This window comes from Pantherophis guttatus, chromosome 8 (genome assembly GCF_059756535.1).
Source record: "Pantherophis guttatus breed Tessera chromosome 8, ASM5975653v1, whole genome shotgun sequence".
Lineage (NCBI taxonomy): Eukaryota > Metazoa > Chordata > Lepidosauria > Squamata > Colubridae > Pantherophis > Pantherophis guttatus.
Genome location: NC_142070.1, coordinates 1,411,712 through 1,419,471, shown reverse-complemented (window position 1 = coordinate 1,419,471; position 7,760 = coordinate 1,411,712). Strand labels below are relative to the sequence as shown.

Here is a 7,760-nt window from a genome sequence, read left to right as displayed (position 1 = left end):
CCCTCTCTTTCTCTCTGTCTCTCCTTACCTCTCCCTCTCCCTCTCTCTCGCCCTCCCTCTCTCATTCTCTCTCTGTGTCTCTCCTTCCCACTCTCTCCCTCTCTCCTCCTCCTCCCTCTCTCCCTCCTCTCCCTCTCTCTCCCCCTCCCTCTCTCCCCCTCTCCCCCTCTCTCTCCTTCCCTCCCTTTCTCTCTTTCCTCTCCCTCTCCCTCTCTCTCTTTCTCTCTGTCTCTCCTTCCCACTCTCTCCCTCTCTCTCCTCCTCTCTCCCTCTCTCTCCCTCCCTCTATCTTTGTCTCTCTCCTCTCCCTCTCTCTCTCCCTCTCTCTCTTTCTCTCCGTCTCTCTTCTCTCTCTCCTTCTCTCTCTCCCTCCCTCTCTCTTTCTCTCTGTCTTTCCTTCCATCTCCCTTTCCTTCTCTCTTGCCCTCCCTCTCTCTTTGTCTCTCCTGTCTCTCCCTCCCTCTCTCTCTCTCTCTCACACACACACACACACACACACACACACACACACACACACAGTCTGTGCCTCCTGATGAGCAACAACCGCAGCTGCACCCGCGAGGAAGCCTGACCCCGGTGACTCGGATCCCAGCCTCTCCCGAAACCTGCCCCCATCAGGGAAAACGAGACCCAAGAATCGAAAGTGATCTCCAGATGCCCTGCCCTCACTCCTTGGCGGCTCGTGGATTCGTTTCCTCTGCGCCTGGCAGCCCTTCGGATCCGCACATGGCCACGGAGGCCTCCAGCCCTCCCAGGGTCAGCTGCTGACCTCAGCGAGATCCCCAGGCCAGAAAAGCCGAGTCAGCCTCCGCCTGTGCGCTGAGAAGGTGCCAGGCAGGAAGGGGCCTGCGGAGGAGGAGACTGAGAAGTTCCTCCACTTGGGCCCACCGAGAGCAGTTGGTTGCTGTAGTTGAACTACCCTTTTGGGGGGGGCTTCTGGAGGCTCCCTCCCTCCCTCTTGCCTTGCTTTCCTGCCTCCTTCTCTGAGGGGCATGGCTCTCCAAACTTGTGGACTTCGATTCCCAGAATTCCTCATCCAGCCACGGACAGGAATTTCCAAACTTGTCCACTTTAAGACTTGCGGGACTTCAACTCCCAGCATTCCTCGGCCAGCCACGGACAGGGGTCTCCAAAGTTGGCCGCTTTAAGACCTGTGGACTTCAACTCCATGCGCTGGACAGGGAATGCTGGGAATTCCAGCATTGACAAGTGGTCAAGTTTAGAGAGCCCTGTCCGCGGCCAGCTGAGGAATTCTGGGAGTTGAAGTCCGCAAGTCTTAAAGTCTTCTCGAGGTTGGCACGAGTTGCCAGTTCCACCACCAACTTCCTTTTCTTGCAAGTTCTCGTTTCTGCACGTTTGACCTCCGGTGCTTTGCTCTGGAGAAAGGCTGCACCCTCTGCAAAAATCTGGGCCCAGGAGTTCTCCTTTCCCTTCCTTCTAAGATGAGCCCACCAGGATCTTGAGGTGATGGTTCTAAGCATGCTTGAAGACTACAAGGCTGGGGAAGGAATGGTGGAGGTCCTCCCAAGTCAAGCTGGAATCCTTGTTCCTCCACCAAATACCTTCCAGTCAGTTCTTGACATCACCCCAAATTATTTATTCCCATCATCTTCTTCCAGGAATGTCTACATCTATGGCCTGCAGCTCCAGGAGGTCCTGGCCGCTCTCTACCCAAGTTCTCAAAGTCCTAAACCTAATTGAAAGTGGTCCATGTTGTCTATTCAGGTACAGCTGCAGTTCTGTCACTGTTTTGGGAAGGCAGGAGATGTTCAATATTTATTTAGTATGGTTGCATCTGTCCGGGAACAAACAGCCTTCCAAAGAAGAAAGAAACTTCTGCTGAAGAAGAACATTTAGAAATGTTGACTTGGGGAATAGAGTAGATTAGAGTAGAGTAGAGTAGAGTAGAATGCAGAGTAGAGTAGAGTAGAGTAGAGTAGAGTAGAGTAGAGTAGAGTAGAGTAGAGTAGAGTAGAACAGAACAGAACAGAACAGAACAGAACAGAACAGAACAGAATAGAATAGAATAGAATAGAATAGAATACAGAATGAATAGAATAGAGTAAAGTAGACTAGAATGCAGAATAGAGTAGAGAGGAGTGGAGTAGAGTAGAATGCAGTCGAGTGCAGAATAGGGTAGAGTAAGTAGAGTAGAGTAGAATGCAGAATAGAATAGAGTAGAGTAGAGTAGAATAGAATAGAATAGAATAGAATAGAATAGAATAGAATAGAATAGAATAGAATAGAGTAAAGTAGAATGCAGAATAGAATAGAGTAGAGTAGAATGCAGAATAGAATAAAGTAGAATAGAGTGCAGAATAGAGAGTAGAGTAGAATGCAGAATAGAAATAAAATAGAATAGAGTGCAGAATAGAGTAGAGTAAAATGCAGAGTATAGAGTAGAATAGAGTAGAATAGAGTATAGAGTAGAATGCAGAGTATAGAGTAGAGTAGAGTAGAGAAGAATAGAATAGAATGCAGAATAGAAAGTAGAGTAGAAAGCAGAATAGAATAGAGTAGAATGAAGAATAGAGTAGTGTAGAATAGAGTAGAGAAGAGTAGAATGCAGAATAGAAAGTAGAATAGAAAGCAGAATAGAAAGTAGAGAAGACTAGAATGCAGAATAGAAAGTACAGTAGAGTAGAATGCAGAATAGAAAGTAGAGTAGAGTAGAAAGCAAAATAGAAAGTAGAGTAGAGTAGAATGCGGAATAGAGTAGAATAGAGTAGAGAAGAATAGAATAGAATGCAGAATAGAATAGAGTAGAAAGCAGAATAGAGTAGAATGCAGCGTAGAATAGAATGCAGAATAGAATAGTGTAGAGTAGAGTAGAATGCAGAGTATAGAGTAGAATGCAGAATCGAGTAGAGTAGAATAGAGTAGAGTAGAGTAGAATGCAGAACAGAACAGAACAGAACAGAATAGAATACACAGGATAGGATAGGACAGGACAGAACAGAATAGAATAACTTTATTGTCACTTTAAATGTACACTAATCAGCATACATAAAATGAGATTTCATTGCATACAGGTCTCAAAGGGTCACCCCTTCCAATATACATGACATAAACCTGACCCAAAAAATAGGCAGATACCCACATACACACACAGAGATGACCCAGAGAAACAACGCGGTCTAGTTCGGATGTCTAGACGTCCATGGCGAGAGAAACGAATCCTGGGGGTTTGCCAGATGGATGGCCTAGGGAGCAAAGCTGTTGCAGAATCTGCTAGTCCTGCTAGAAATAATTGTTTGGAAGACTTTCCAAGACATCCTCCGGAGCCCCCTCCCAGAGGGGAGCAACAGGAACAGACCGTGAAGTGGGGGGGCTGTGGGGGGCCCTTTAACAATACTTCGAACTCTAAGCACATAGCGCTTAGAAGCATGATCCTGAATAACCGGAAGCAGGAAGAAAGAAAAATCAGGAAACGCGTTTAAATGTGTGAAGTGACTTGTGAAGAAAGAGGAAAAAGCTGGCAGGCATTCTAAGGAGTAGAAGCGGGGGAAAGTTTGCCCTACAAAATTGAAGGGGTTGGAGAGCAACTGTCCCAATGAGGAGGAAGGTTCAAGAGGGTTCAAGACTTGCTACATAAATACAAGAGGGCAAGAAGCATCCTTGATCCTCCACAGATACCTTGAAATCAACTTACGGTACTTTCCAAAGTACCAGACAAGAAACAATGGAGGGAAATTGATCAAGGAGAGAAGCAAGCTGGATTTAAGGAGGAACTTCCTCACGGTGAGGACAATCAGTGGAACAGCTTGTCACCAGGAGTTGGAGGGGCTCCATCGCTGGAGGTTTTCAAGAAGAGACTGGACAACCATTTGTCTGAAACGGTAGAGGGTTTCCTGCCTGAACAGGGAGTTGGACTAGAAGACCTCCAAGGTCCCTTCCCAATTGGGTTATTCTACCCAATCTCTCCTTGAAAACCTTCAGTGATGGAGCACCCAGAACTTCTGGTGGCAAGCAGTTCCACTGGTTAATTGTCCTCCCTGTTAGAAAGTTTCTCCTTTGTTCTAGGTTGCTTCTCTCCTTGATTAGTTTCCATCTGTTGCTTCTTGTCCTGCCTTCAGGGGCTTTGGAGAATAGGTTAACCCCCTCTTCTTTGTGACAATAAAGTTATTCTATTTTCTATTCTATTCTATTCTATTCTATTCTATTCTATTCTATTCTATTCTATTCTATTCTATTCTATTCTATTCTGATTTTCTAGTCTATTCTAGACTAGATTTTCTAGTCTAGTCCAGTCTACTCTTTCCCAGGAGAAAGGTGCCAGTCTGGAAAGATTCCTGCATTACAGGCATAAAACAATAAAGTAGCTAGTTTGAACTCTGCCCATGGGGCTCTGGTGGTTTGCCCCTGAAATGAGGACATGTTAAGCAGACCACAAAAAAGGCCCAAAGTGGAAATGTTTATCTCCACCACTGGGCCTCCTATTTGTGGGATTCTCAATTTTTTGTGTAAGAGATTCTTGGCAGCTATGGGTATGATGAAAATAACAGAATAACAGAGTTGGACGGGGCCGTGGAGGTCTTCTAGTCCAACCCCCTGTTCAGGCAGGAAACCCTCTACCATTTCAGACAAACGGTTGTCCAGTCTCTTGTTAGAAACCTCCAATCATAGAGCACCCACAACTTCTGCAGAGGGCAAAGAAAATAAACAATGATGATTGGGGGCTGAAGGCCAAAACATACAAAGAACGGTTGCTGGAATTGGATAGGTCTCGTTTAATAAAAAGAAGGACTAGGGGTGACATGATAGCAGTGTTCCAATATTTGAGGGGCTGCCCCAAAGAAGAGGGGGGGGGGTCCACCTGTTCTCCAAAGCAGGACAAAAAGCAACAGATGGAAACCAATCAAGGAGAGAAACAACCTAGAACTAAGGAGAAATTTCCTGACATTGAGGACAATTAATCAGTGGAGTGGAAGTTGTCTCCAGAAGTTTGTCTGGAATGGTAGAGGGTCTCTCCTGCCTGAGCAGGGGGTTGGACTAGAAGACCTCCGAGGTCCCTTCTGACTCTGCTAATCTGTTATTCTGGATGAGAGCTGTGGGCTCGGGGACTCTCCTTGGGTGGTCGGCTTCCCAGCCTGGGAAACAGGATGCCGGATTGGTCTGGTGCAGCTGCACCACCCTTATCTTCCTTGTCATCCCATCCCATCTGGTCCACAAGCATTAAGAGGATTACAGGAGACTCCAAGCCAAGAGAGATGGTAGCTACACGTGGCAGCACCCAGTTCCGAATCCAAAGGTTGGCCAATCTTCGGGTTGGGTCATTCCCCAAATTCTGCTTTACAGTCCCCACTTCCACTACCCCAAGTTTAATCAGGACGTGCCTAGATAAGTCACAGTTGATGCATGAGCTCCTTCAGTGGCCTCCTTCCTCCACCGCTGGAGAACCAACCTCCACCATCATGCTGACCTCGAGAGACCAGATATACAATCACCGCCTTCTTCCTCTCCCAGGAACTGATGTCCAGAGAGAAGTATGTGAAGAAGCCAAGCATGGGATAAGAACTGCTGACTCTCCAAAAGGACTTCCTGAAAACGGAGGACAATAAAGCTGCCCCAAAGAGGAACCCACATTCTCCTCTGGACCCCACAGACCTCAGAATGATATTAGCATCCCACCTGGAGTCTCCGAGCATCTTTTGATGGTGTCTCCAACCTGAAGCTGAGAGTTCCACAGGAGCCCCAGAGCAGGAGCAACTGCTGTCTTTGAGAAGGTAAGGTGGACTTTAGCTTCAGGTTCTTCTTGAGGTTGCCTAGACTAAGAGTCGCTTTGCATGTTGGGAAAGAACAGAACAGAACAACAGAATTGGAAGTCTTGGAGGTCTTCTGGTCCAACTCTCTCCTCCAACCCTTAACCATTCCCAGACAAATAGCCGTCCAGTCTCTTCTTAAAAACTTCCAGCAATGGAGCCCTCACAGCTTCTGGAGGCAAATCATTCCAACGATTAATAGTTCTGTCAGGAAATTTCTCCTTAGTTCTAGGTTGCTTCTCTCCTTGGTTAGTTTCCATCTATTGCTTCTTCTCCTGCCTTCTGGTGCTTTGGAGAACAGGTTGACCCCCTCTTCTTTTGGGCAGCCCCTCAAATATTGGAAGACTTTCTATCATGTCATCCCTAGTCCTTCTTTTCTCCAGACTAGATATACCCAGTTCCTGCAACCGTTCTTCGTATGTTTTAGCCTCCAGTCCCCTAAACCTCTTGGTTGCTCTTCTCTGCACTCTTTCCAGAGTCTCCACATCTTTTTTAAATCATGGTGACCAAAACTGAATGCAGGATTCCAGATGTGGTCTTTTTTTTTTTTTTTAATTTGATTTATATGCCGCCCTTCTCCGGAGACTCAGGGCGGCTTACAGTGCGTTAAGCAATAGCCTAGGTCTTACCAAGACCTATTGGTAAGACTATTTATTTATCTTACCAATAGGTCTTACCAAGGCCTTATAAAGCGATACAAATGCTTCACATGATTTTGATTCTATCCCTCTTTTGATGCAGCCTAGGGTGACAGTGCTGGCAGATAGTAACTTATTTCTACCTGATTTTTCTTCCATTATCCAAAGCTGGGTTCAAATCTCAGTTGGTCAGTTCTTCGCTGTGCCCTTTAGAAAATGGGAAGAAAGTCTGTTTAAGGAACCCTTGTTTCAACCAACCGACGAGTCAGCTTAAAAAACAACAACTGCCGACTGGAAAAAGGTCAGCAACCGCTGGGCACCAAAGGCAGAAGATAGCGGCAGGTCTCAGCACCTGGGCTTCGTTTTTAAGAAGATCTCCTAATTTCCTGATAAACAGGTTTCTCTCCCAGATAGGTATTCAGATCTAAGTTTTGAGCTGCAATGGGGAGGTTAGTCCACCTTTTCTCCACCTTAGCCGTATTAAAAGATCTGAGGAATTCTGGGAGTTGAAGTCTCAGAGTTGTCAAGATTGAGAAACGCTGGGATGGACGGAAGTAGGATTTAAACTATTTCACAGAACACAATAAGAGAGTTGGAAGGGATCTTGGGGGTCTTCTAGTCCAGTCCTCTGTTCAAGCAGGAAATGTTATATTTCAGGCAAATGGTTGTCCAGTCTCTTCTTTAAAACCTCCAGTGATGGAGCCCCCACAACTTCTGGTGGCAAGCAGTTCCACTGGTTAATTGTTCTCACTGTCAGGAAATTCCTCCTTAATTCCAGGTTGTTTCTCTCCTTGATTAGTTTCCATCAGTTGCTTCTTGTCCTGCCTTCAGGTGCTTTGGAGAATAATTTGACCCCCTCTTCTTTGGGGCAGACCCTCAAATATTGGAAGACTGCTATCATGTCATCCCTAGTCCTTCTTTTCTCTAGACTAGACATACACAGTTCCTGCAACCGTTCTTTGTATGTTCTAGTCTCCAGCCCCTTAATCATCTTTGTTGGTATCTATCTATCTATCTATCTATCTATCTATCTATCTATCTATCTATCTATCTATCTATCTATCTATCTATCTCCACCTATCTATCTATCTCTATATCTATCTATCTATCTCTATCTCTATCTATCTCTATCTATTTATCTATTTATTTATCTATCTCTATCTATCTATCTCTATCAAACTCTATCTATCTATCTCTATTTATCTATTTATTTATCTATCTCCATCTATCTATCTATCTATCTATCTATCTATATCTATCTATCTATCTATCTCTATATCTATCTATCTCTATCTCTCTATCTATCTCTATTTATCTATTTATCTATTTATCTATCTCTATCTATCTATCTCTATCTCTA

At 45.1% G+C, this 7,760-nt stretch overlaps 1 protein-coding gene across 1 annotated transcript in view; it reads left to right on the top strand.

Annotated features, from left to right (window-relative positions):
* Nucleotides 1-5,163: 5,163 nt before the first annotated feature.
* SIGLEC1 (sialic acid binding Ig like lectin 1) overlaps nucleotides 5,164-7,760 on the top strand; it is a 39,476-nt gene continuing 36,879 nt past the window's right edge. Inside the window, exon 1 of the mRNA XM_087875248.1 lies at nucleotides 5,164-5,726. The gene's annotated coding sequence lies outside the window, so the exon portion shown is untranslated. The remainder of the gene's footprint in view (nucleotides 5,727-7,760) is intronic.